This window comes from Pongo pygmaeus, chromosome 5 (assembly GCF_028885625.2).
Source record: "Pongo pygmaeus isolate AG05252 chromosome 5, NHGRI_mPonPyg2-v2.0_pri, whole genome shotgun sequence".
NCBI lineage: Eukaryota > Metazoa > Chordata > Mammalia > Primates > Hominidae > Pongo > Pongo pygmaeus.
Genome location: NC_072378.2, coordinates 85524291 through 85536959, shown reverse-complemented (window position 1 = coordinate 85536959; position 12669 = coordinate 85524291). Strand labels below are relative to the sequence as shown.

Sequence of the window (12669 nt, the reverse complement as noted above, 5' to 3'; positions counted from 1 at the left end):
TAGGTGACTCCAATAATTGGATGGGTCTGTGTAATCTTATCAAGGTCTCCATGGTAACTGTCCAAAGAAGACCCAAAGTTTAGCACTTTCATCCCTATCGAGCTACCAATGACTTTCTTCCAGAATTGGAAAAAACTACTTTAAAGTTCATATGGAACTAAAAAAGATCCCACATCACCAAGTCAATCCTAAGCCAAAAGAACAAAGCTGGAGGCATCACGCTACCTGACTTCAAACTATACTACAAGGTTACAGTAACCAAAACAGCATGGTAATGGTACCAAAACAGAGATATAGATCAATGGAACAGAACAGAGCCCTCAGAAATAATGCCACATATCTACAACTATCTGATCTTTGACAAACCTGACAAAAACAAGAAATGGGGAAAGGATTCCCTATTTAATAAATGGTGCTGGGAAAACTGGCTAGCCATATGTAGAAAGCTGAAACTCGATCCCTTCCTTACACCTTATACAAAAATTAATTCAAGATGGATTAAAGACTTAAACTTCAGACCTAAAACCATAAAAACCCTAGAAGAAAACCTAGGCATTACCATTCAGGACATAGGCATGGGCAAGGACTTCATGTCTAAAACACCAAAAGCAATGGCAACAAAAGCCAAAATTGACAAATGGGATCTAATTAAACTCAAGAGCTTCTGCACAGCAAAAGAAACTACCATCACAGTGAATAGGCAACCTACAAAATGAGAGAAAATTTTTGCAACCTACATATCTGACAAAGGGCTAATATCCAGAATCTACAATGAGCACAAACAAATTTACAAGAAAAAAACAAACAACCCCATCAAAAAGTGGGCAAAGGACATGAACAGACACTTCTCAAAAGAAGACATTTATGCAGCCAAAAAACACATGAAAAAATGCTCACCATCACTGGCCATCAGAGAAATGCAAATCAAAACCACAATGAGATATCATCTCACACCAGTTAGAATGGCAATCATTAAAAAGTCAGGAAACAACAGGTGCTGGAGAGGATGTGGAGAAATAGGAACACTTTTACACTGTTGGTGGGACTGTAAACTAGTTCAACCATTGTGGAAGTCAGTGTGGCGATTCCTCAGGGATCTAGAACTAGAAATACCATTTGACCCAGCCATCCCATTACTGGGTATATACCCAAAGGACTATAAATCATGCTGCTATAAAGACACATGCACACATATGTTTATTGCGGCACTATTCACAATAGCAAAGACTTGGAGCCAACCCAAATGTCCAACAATGATAGACTGGATTAAGAAAATGTGGCACATATACACCATGGAGTACTATGCAGCCATAAAAAATGGTGAGTTCATGTCCTTTGTAGGGACATGGATGAAATTGGAAATCATCATTCTCAGTAAGCTATCACAAGAACAAAAAACCAAACACCGCATGTTCTCATTCGTAGTTGGGAATTGAACAATGAGAACACATGGACACAGGAAGGGGAACATCACACTCTGAGGACTGTTGTGGGGTAGGGGGAGGGGGGAGGGATAGCATTAGGAGATATACCTAATGCTAAATGACGAGTTAATGGGTGCAGCACACCAGCATGGCACATGTATACATATGTAACTAACCTGCACATTGTGCACATGTACCCTAAAACTTAAATTATAATAATAATAAAATAAAATAAAATAAAAATAAAAAAGTAATTTTATTTGCAAAATTTTATAAGGGGTTGTATCTGTTAGACAAAGTGGGTTCTCAATAAAGGGTATGCCAAATATTTAAATTTAAAAACCTCTGGCCGGGTGCAGTGGCTCACACCTGTAATCCCAGCACTTTGGGAGGCGGAGGTGGGCGGATCACCTGAGGTCAAGAGTTTGAGACCAGCCTGGCCAACATGGAGAAACCTCTACTAAAATTACACACAAAAAATTAGCTGGTTGTAGTGGCGCACACCTGTAGTTCCAGCTACTCGGGGAGGCTGAACCAGGAGAATCACTTGAACCCAGGAGGTGGAGATTGCAGTGAGCCAAGATCACACCACTGCACTGCAGCCTGGGCAACAGAGGGATACTCTGTAAAAAAAAAAAAAAAAAAAAAAAAAAACCTTCAACTTTTCAGTCTGTTTATAATTCTCTTTGGTGGAAAATAACAACTACACATAATTACCCTGTTTGCAAGGATCTTATGTATCCGTCAATATCAGCATTTTATTTAAGGAATCATCAACTTACAGGAAATGAAATTAAGGCTTCATCTACATTAGAGACTAGAAGAAAATACTGCATTCACAGGCACACGTGTGTGCATGCAGGTGTGTGTGTGGTTTATCTCAGAGTGTTTCAATGTTATTAAACAAAATTGCAGCAGAGTAGGATATCTGTTTTGCTTCCTCACACTTCTATGACCTAATTGCATCTTCTGTTTAAAGTACTTCACACATAAAGCTCATATTATAGCTAATACCACAGAGAGCTTTATTTGAATGCCAGTTATGTCTTAGGAACTATTCTAAACACTGGAAATATAGTGGTTAAGAAGATAGGAAAATCCCCTGCCCTCACCTGTGAAAACTGAGTAACATCCCCCAAAGAAAATTACTCAGTACCTCACACGTACACAAAATAGATGTCTAAGAAATATTTGCTATTAAACCTAGAAATTGTATTCATCCTTTCATGACTGGGGCCTGAGTTCCCTAGCCCCTCTCCTTCTTTTTTTTAGAGGAGATTTAGCACACTCTCAGTTATTTAAACATGCAACATTTCTTGAGTATGTATGTTGAGGCCATCTGAGCTCATAGCTGATTCAGTAACCAGTTTCATGCTGTGTCATTCACACTCACTACTTAATACTGCCATGGTGAAAATGTGGAGGAAAAATGTATCCATGTGTGTCTGGGAAGCATATACACTTGTACATTTTTTAATACTCTGATTGTGTAACATTTCTGAGTTTTGTTTTACAGAAAAAAAAAAGTGATAAAGCAATCAGAAGACCGAGAGTTTTACTATTGATGCTTAGGGTCATCTGACCTTGGCTGGCCAATAGACCTACACGGCCAAATTAATTTATGAGAGTAATAATTTTTCAAAAGCCAATTTTTTTCTGTATTTTCTGTATGAAACTGCCAATATCATGAATAGAAAGGGAGAACCACAAAGGAGAAAGAACATGATGTTCTGTTATGTTCGTGTGAACCTAAAGAAACAATGTGGAGGCAGGCGCGATCAGCCGAACTCTAGGGACTTGATGGTGTTGCTTGGAAGGCATCCATACCTGCATTTTGCATTCTTCATATGTAATCGTATTGCCAAAGACAAACTATTTCATCATTTATTGTAAATAACACTTTTCCCCAGACCTACCATAAAGTTTCTGTGATGTATTGTCTTCCAGTTGCAACAAAAATTACTGAGTTGCATCAATTGAAAAAAAAAAAAAAGAAATATTTGCTGATTTAACTGAATTTTTATTAGGAGTTGAGTTCTAAGTGAAATTGTATTGTAGCAAGCTATTTGTAAATGGATAGTTGGGTGCATTTATTAAATCAACCAAATGTGAATTAATTAAAACTCATTATTTTTCACGCACGTATACACAAATAATGAAGCTAATGTTTGTTAGAAGGAGTCAGCCAAATTAATGATTGTTAAATACTAACACATTAGTACCTAACAATAGCTGCTTTAATCTTAATCTTTTGACTATTTCCATTTCTAAGTCATTACAATTAAAAGTTCTCTTATATTTGTCCATAGACACCTGAACTCCTCCTTTTAAATTAAAAATGAAGGTCGGGTGTGGTGGCTCACACCTGTAATCCTAACATTCTGGGAGGCCAAGATGAGCAGATTCCTTGAGTCCAGGAGTTCAAGATCCACCTGGACAACATAACGAAACCCTGTCTCTACTAAAAAGTACAAAAAATTAGCCAGGCACAGTGGTGCATGCCTGTAGTCCCAGCTACTCAGAGGCTGAGGTGGGAGGATCACCTGAGCTGAAGAGATCAAGGCTGTAGTGAGCTGAGATCACACCACTATACTCCAGCCTGGGTAACTAGAGTAAGACTCTGTCTCAAAAAAAATAATTAATTAATTAATTAATTAAAAATGAATTGTTGGCTGGGGCAGTGGCTCACGCCTGTAATCCCAGCACTTTGGGAGGCTGAGATAGGCGGATCACGAGGTCAGCAGATCGAGACCATCCTGGCTAACATGGTGAAACCCCATCTCTACTAAAAATACAAAAAATTAGCTGAGCATGTTGGTGGGCGCCTGTAGTCCCAGCTACTCAGGAGGCTGAGGCAGGAGAATGGTGTGAACCCGGGAGGTGGAGCTTGCAGTGAGCCGGGATAGCACCACTGCACTCCAACCTGGGGGACAGAGCGAGACTCCCTCTCAAAAAAAAAAAAAATGAATTGTTAAAGGGATTTCATATATTGCAATTTAGCAAAACTTTTTTAATGCAAATTTGGCTCACAATGAGTACAGTTTTTTTCTTCAGTCACTAATATTGACAGATCCCTTCCCAAGTCACCCAAAGTTTGTGAAGCTGTGGGCAACTCTGAGGCAAGGACTCTCTCCTCAAAAAGTCCAGCACACCACCAGACATAGAGCAAAACTGCAGCCAATGACTGTTAGATTGGCCAAATTTATTGCTTTCCACTAGAAAGCCAGTGTTAACACAACATTGCAACTAATTTCTTTTCATATTTCTTTTTTAGAATTTGGCTTATGATACAGTGATGTCAGGAAGATGGAGTGAATCCATCCTTTGTCTCTCACATAGAGAACAACTGGACAGCTATCCATGGATAAAAATAGCTCTGGAAGAGCTCAGGAGTCCACTTAAGAAGCTACAGAAATGCAGTGGAAAAAATCCAAAAATAACCACATAAAATGGGGAGAAAAAACAGTTTTTACTTTACCTGCATCATCCTATCCCCTGGCCATCACTTCTCATCACAGAGAGGGAATATTCTAGCTCATGAGTTCCCCTCAAGGAAAAAAAGAATAAGTTAACCAACTTCCTTAGACTTCTGGGGCACTGCCTGAATTATGTTCTTCTGCTTCACCCCATCTAGATCACTGGGGAGACTGGCATAACTAAGATGTCTGGAGACAGCTTGGAACAAAGAGTGGGCACTAACAATATCAGCCACACAATGGGAGCTACCATGGTTCCCCATGGCCTACTCTGCACAAGAATTCTGAAGCCCCCTCCACTGAGGAGTTCAACAGCCCTTGAAGCCATTGTGCAACCCCACAGCTTTCACTGCTGAAGAACCATGCCCCAACCCTGCCAGAGTTTGCCATGACAGACCCCAGTGGCCTACTCTGCAGAGGACCCTAGCAGCTTTTACTGGTGAAGAAACCCACAGCCATCACAGCTGCAGCAGAATCCCACAACTTTCACCACCAGGTTGTGCCTGCCACCATCCCTGGCTTCTGCAGCTGTGTGTGCCAAGTAGTGGGTCCCAACTCCCACCACCAGTCCTTACCACCATTCTTACTTCTACAGCTGGACCCTGCAGTCAAACATATACATACCAAAAACCTGGTTCTCACAGCTGTGCACTTTTGGTATCAAAGTCTATTTTATCTGATATGAATATAGCTAACTCTGCTCTCTTTTGGTTTTAATTTGCTTCAAATATCTTCTATCTCTTCACTTTTAGTCTATGTTCACTTTTTTATGTCCTTAAAAGTGAAGTGAGTCTTCTCAGCAGCGTATAGTTGGGTCTGTTTTTTATCCATTGAGTCACTGTATGTCTTTTGATTGATAAATCCCACCCTCATCATAAGCTATCACAACCAAATATGGGACCATAGCTGGCCTGTGTAGCTATGCACATAATCAGCATCATTCCTGGCCCCTGCAGATGCAAACACACAATCAGCTGGTTCTGACTCCTATTGCCAGCCCCTACTACCAAACACATGCCTGCAGCTGGCCCATGCAGCTATATACATGTTCACCAGCAGCCCTAGCCCCCATAGCTGCATATGGGCAAGCAATCAGCCCCACTGCCCAGAACCTACACCCACCAGCATGTTTGCACTCACAGCCAGCCCCTGCAACCACACATATGCCCACTGCTAACTTGGGCCCACAGCTGCACACAAACACAATCCCTGTTGCTGTTACCTACTTTTGGGCATGTACTCATAGCTCTCTTTGCAACCACACACATGCATGCTGTCCTGGTTCCTATAGCCATGCACACGCATACCACTGGCCACCACCACCATATGTCTGCCTATAGTCTGCCCCGGGACTCTCCCCTGACTCTGGCCCTCACTGCTGTACATGTACCCTCAACTAGCCTCTATCATCACAAATGTGTTTCAGCCAGCCACTTCAGCCAAGCGTATACACAATGACAGCCCCTACTGCTGAACACCTCAGTCCCTTGATGCCGGACTCACAGGCAATATAGAGGATGACAACAGCCCTCACAGCTACTGCAGACATTCTGCAGTTCTTGCCTCCAAGGACCATGTAGTTGTCAATGTCACAGACCTCAGCTGTGTAAGAAGACAAGTCACCCTACTCTTCCAAGACCTGGAGCCACTGCATTCCCCCCAACCTTGGTGTCCCACATCTCTAGATCCAATGTCACAGCACACTTCAGCATGCCCCCCCATAGGTGAATGTCTTTTACTACCAAAGCCAGTCCATTAAGTCTGGAAGATATGAATGCATCTTCAAATGTGTAGAAAAGACTACAAGGATCACAATAAATCAGGAAACATGACATCACTAAAGAAATACAATAAATTTCCAGTAACAAATCCCAAAGAATTGGAGATGTGCATATTTCCTGACAAAGAATTCAAGATAATTGTTCTAAAGAAACTCAACAAGCTACAAGAGAACATAAATAATTTTATGAATTCATAGAAGAATAAAATAAGTTCAACAAAAAGATAGACAATTTTTAATAAAAGTTTTGAAGATGAAGAATACAATGACAATTATAAAATACAATAGAGAGCTTCAACAGTATAATAATCAAACACAAGAGAGAATAGACAACCTTGAAGAGAGATCATTTTGAATTATCTAGTCAAAAGGGAAAAAATAAAAAAATAATGAAAGTGAATGTTTTAAGCCTATAGGATTTATGGGATACCATCAAGAGACCTAACATTTACATTATAGGGGTTCCAAAAGAAGAAAAAAGGATAGAAAGTTTATTTGAAAAAATAATGCTTGAAAACTTCCCAAATCTTGGGAAAAATATGGATACCCAGAAACATGAAGCTCAGAGATCTCTAATAACATTCAACCAAATGTTTAATCAAGGCACATTATCATCAAACTCAAATATCAAAGAAAGAGAGATGAGTTTGAAGATACCATGAGAAAAGAAGCATACCACATCCAAAGGAACATAAATAAAGCTATCAGCTGATTTCTCAGAAGAAATCTTGCAGGGTAGGAGAAAGTGGGTTGACATATTCAAAGTGGTAAAAGAAAAAGAACCATGAGCACAAATAATTTACTCAGCAAATCTGCCCTTCAGAAACTAAGGAAAGATAAGGGCTTTCTGAGACAAACAGAAGCTAAGGGACTTTATCACCACTAGACCTGCCTTACAATAAATGTTAAAGAAAATACTTCAAGCTGAAGAAAAGCCACTAATTAGTACCATAAAAACATATGAAAGTATAAAACTCACTATTAAAGTGAATTTGTGCTCAGAATATTCAAATACTGTCATGGTGGTGTATAAATTACCTATAGCTCTATTATAAAGGTTAAAAGACAAAAGTATGGCACAAGACAGGGATGCCCTCTCTCACCACTCCTATTCAACATAGTGTTGGAAGTTCTGGCCAGGGCAATTAGGCAGGACAAGGAAATAAAGGGTATTCAATTAGGAAAAGAGGAAGTCAAATTGTCCCTGTTTGCAGACGACATGATTGTATATCTAGAAAACCCCATCGTCTCAGCCCAAAATCTCCTTAAGCTGATAAGCAACTTCAGCAAAGTCTCAGGATACAAAATCAATGTGCAAAAATCACAAGCATTCTTATACACCAACAACAGACAAACAGAGAGCCAAATCATGAGTGAACTCCCATTCACAATTGCTTCAAAGAGAATAAAATACCTAGGAATCCAACTTACAAGGGATGTGAAGGAACTCTTCAAGGAGAACTACAAACCACTGCTCAAGGAAATAAAAGAGGATACAAACAAATGGAAGAACATTCCATGCTCATGGGTAGGAAGAATCAATATCGTGAAAATGGCCATACTGCCCAAGGTAATTTACAGATTCAATGCCATCCCCATCAAGCTACCAATGACTTTCTTCACAGAATTGGAAAAAACTACTTCAAAGTTCATATGGAACCAAAAAAGAGCCCGCATCGCCAAGTCAATTCTAAGCCAAAAGAACAAAGCTGGAGGCATCACGCTACCTGACTTCAAACTATACTACAAGTCTACAGTAACCAAAACAGCATGGTACTGGTACCAAAACAGAGATATAGATCAATGGAACAGAACAGAGCCATCAGAAATAACGCCACATATCTACAACTATCTGATCTTTGACAAACCTGAGAAAAACAAGAAATGGGGAAAGGATTCCCTATTTAATAAATGGTGCTGGAAAAACTGGCTAGCCATATGTAGAAAGCTGAAACTAGATCCCTTCCTTACACCTTATACAAAAATCAATTCAAGATGGATTAAAGACTTAAACGTCAGACCTAAAACCATAAAAACCCTAGAAGAAAACCTAGGCAATACCATTCAGGACATAGGCATGGGCAAGGACTTCATGTCTAAAATGCCAAAAGCAATGGCAACAAAAGCCAAAATTGACAAATGGGATCTAATTAAACTCAAGAGCTTCTGCACAGCAAAAGAAACTACCATCAGAGTGAACAGGCAACCTACAAAATGGGAGAAAATTTTCACAACCTACTCATCTGACAAAGGGCTAATATCCAGAATTTACAATGAACTCAAACAAATTTACAAGAAAAAAACAAACAACCCCATCGAAAAGTGGGCGAAAGACATGAACAGACACTTCTCAAAAGAAGACATTTATGCAGCCAAAAAACACATGAAAAAATGCTCACCATCACTGGCCATCAGAGAAATGCAAATCAAAACCACAATGAGATACCATCTCACACCAGTTAGAATGGCAATCATTAAAAAGTCAGGAAACAACAGGTGCTGGAGAGGATGTGGAGAAATAGGAAGACTTTTACACTGTTGGTGGGACTGTAAACTAGTTCGGCCCTTGTGGAAGTCAGTGTGGTGATTCCTCAGGGATCTAGAACTAGAAATTCCATTTGACCCAGCCATCCCATTACTGGGTATAAATCCAAAGGACTATAAATCATGCAGCTATAAAGACACATGCACACGTATGTTTCTTGTGGCATTATTCACAATAGCAAAGACTTGGAACCAACCCAAACGTCCAACAATGATAGACTGGATTAAGAAAGTGTGGCACATATACACCATGGAATACTATGCAGCCATAAAAAATGATGAGTTCATGTCCTTTGTAGGGACATGGATGAAATTGGAAATCATCATTCTCAGTAAACTATCGCAAGAACAAAAAACCAAACACCGCATATTCTCACTCATAGGTGGGAATTGAACAATGAGAACACATGGACACAGGAAGGGGAACATCACACTTTGGGGACTGTTGTGGGGTGGGGGGAGGGGGGAGGGATAGCATTGGGAGATATACCTAATGCTAGGTGATGAGTTAGTGGGTGCAGTGCACCAGAATGGCACACGTATACATATGTAACTAACCTTCACATTGCGCACATGTACCATAAAACCTAAGTATAATAATAATTAAAAAAAACTGATCTATCAAAAAAAAGACAAAAGTATTAAAAATAACTATAGCTATAATAATTTGTCAATGATACACAATATAAAATGATGTGAATTGTGATATCAAAAACATAAAATGTGAGAGGGATAGTAAAAGTGCCCAGCTTTTGTATGCTAAAGTTAAGTTGTTGTTAACTTAAAACAGGCTTGTAAAACTATGAGATGTTTTATGTATGCCTCATCATAAACACAAAACAAAAACCCATAGTTGATACATAGAAGACAAGGGAATCAAAGCAAACCACTACAGAAAAATCATCAAATCAGAGAAGAAGGCAACAAGAGAGAAAGAAAGGAGTTAAGGATCTATAAAACAATCAGAAAATAATTAATAAAATGGCAATAGTGAATTCTTACCTACCAATAATTGCTATAGATGAAAATGGATTAAAATTTACAAATCAAAAAACATAGCATTATGTCTACAAGAGACTCACATTACCTTTAGAAAATGCTGTGATGGTTAACATTAGTTGTCATCTTGACTGGATTAAAGGATTCCTAGATGGCTGGTAAAGTATTGTTTCGGGGTGTGTCTGTTAGGATGTTGCCAAAGGAAATTCACATTTGGGTCAGTGGACTGGAAGAGGAAGACCCAGGTGGAAGAAGGCATGGGGGTAGGCTTGCTTGCTGAGTCTTCTGGCTCCCTCTTTCTTTCCATGTCAGTTGCTTGCTTCGTCTCCTCCTGCCCTTGGACATCAGACTCCAGGTTTTTCAGCCTTTAGACTCTGAGACTTGCAGAAGTGCCCTTGATATGGGAAAGGGAGTCAATGGAGATTATTTTGGAGCTTTTAAGATGTAACAACTGCCCTGCTGGGTTTTGAACTTGAATGGGGCCTGTAGCCCCTTTCTTTTCTCACTTTTGGAACAGGAATGTTTATACAATGCCTGTATTCCTATTGTATCTTGAAAATAAATAATTTGTTTTTTATTTTATAGGCTCATAGGCAGAAGGAAATTGTGATATCTGAGCATACTTTGGACTTTGGGCTTTTGAATTGATGCTGGAATAAGTTAAGACCTGGGGAACAATTAGGAAGGCGTGATTTTATTTTGCAATGGGAGAGGGACATGAGATTTGGGGGTGCCAGAGGCAGAATGATAGAGCTTAGATATTTGTCCCTGCCCAAATCTCATGTTGAAATGTAATCCCCAATGTTGGAGATGAGGCTGGTGGAAGGTGTTTGGATTGTAGGGGAGGATCTCTCATGAGTTGGTGCTGTCCTTATGACAGTAAATGAGCTCTCAAGTGATTTGGTTGTTTAAAAGTGTGGCACTTCCCCCTTCCTTGCTCCTGCTTTCACTTTGTGACTTACTGTTTCCACTTTGCTCTCTGCCATGAGTAAAAGCTCACCAGAAGCCAAGCAGGTACTGTCATCATGCTTGTATAGCCTGCAAGAACAGTGAACCAATTAAATCTCTTTTTTCAAAAATTAACCAGTCTCAGGTATTTCTTTATAGTAATACAAGAACAGCCTGATACATATGCAAACACTTAAAGTGAAGGGAGAGGAGAAGATATTCTATGAAAATGGAAAGCAAAAGCATAGCAGGGGTATCTATACTTATACCTAACAAAATAGATTTTAAGTCAAAAACTGTAACAAGAGATTAAAAAATGTTATTATATCATGATAAAGAGGACAACACATCAATAGGACACAATAAGTGTAAATATATATGCACCCAACATTGGAGAAATTAGTATATTTTTAAAATATTAACAGGGCTGATGGGAGAAATGAACAGCAGTACAGTAACAGTTGAGGACTTTAATGCCCCACAACAATGGGCAGATCATCTAAAGAGAAAATCAATAAGAGAACACTGGACTTGAACTATATTCTAAACAGACCTAACAGACATAAAGAACATTCCATCTAACAGCAACAGAACACACATTCTTTTCAAGCACACAGGAAACATTCTCCAGGATATATTATATATTAGGCCAGAAAATAAGTCCCAAAATACTTAAGAACACTGAAATCATAATCAAGTATCTTTTCTGACCACAATGTTATGAAACTAGAAATCAATAACAGAAGGAAAATTCACAAGTATGTGGAAATTAAATGACATGCTCATAAAAAATCATGAATCAAAGTAGCAATTCAAAAAGGAAAATAAAAAATACATTAAGAAACACAACATACCAAAACTTATAAGATGCAATGAAAGCAGTTCTGAGGGAAGATAGTAACAATAAACAACTACATTAAAAAAGATGTCAATTTTTTAATTAGCATGGCAGATTAGAGGCTTTTAGCATGTCTCGGCCACTTGAAAATAGCAAGATAGTGTATAAAGATCAACTCTATCAAGCTTTAATCCAAGAAGTAAAATGAGAATCCACTGAATCATGAAGGACAACACAGATCCCAGTGAGGATAAAGCTGACAACCAACCAATGCAACAGTGTCCATCTGATAAAAATGAGTAAAGTCCAAGTATGTAAGAGAGGCAGAGAGCTTCCCTCTGTGATTCATTCACCTCTCTACTGGTGATCAGAGCAACCCATGCCAAGGTAGAGCACTTTGATTTTCCCTAGCCCTTGAGTTAACTTGGGGAGAGGCTTGGAGACATCATGAAGAAAAGACACTGGGAAAAGGTGTAGACATTTCCTCGGACCCAGGACCAAGTGCAGGTTGCCATTTTTAATATGAGTGCATATAAATTTAGCCATTCTTTAGCAACCTGGCAGCATGGCCATGCAGGCATTTTAGTCTCAGGCCAGAGACAGAAGCACCTGCTCAAGAGTGGGGCAGGAGCCACCACAGACAGAACTATGGAAAGAGTC

At 39.3% G+C, this 12669-nt stretch overlaps 1 long non-coding RNA gene across 5 annotated transcripts in view; it reads right to left on the bottom strand.

Moving 5' to 3' along the window:
• The window catches only part of LOC134739739 (uncharacterized), a 79946-nt gene that overhangs the window by 7536 nt on the left and 59741 nt on the right, over positions 1 to 12669 (bottom strand). For all 5 annotated transcript variants that reach the window (XR_010126744.1, XR_010126742.1, XR_010126745.1 and 2 more), the window contains 2 exons: positions 11186 to 11261; positions 10312 to 10617 (listed from right to left, as the gene is read on the bottom strand). This is a non-coding gene — a long non-coding RNA (uncharacterized LOC134739739). The remainder of the gene's footprint in view (positions 1 to 10311; positions 10618 to 11185; positions 11262 to 12669) is intronic.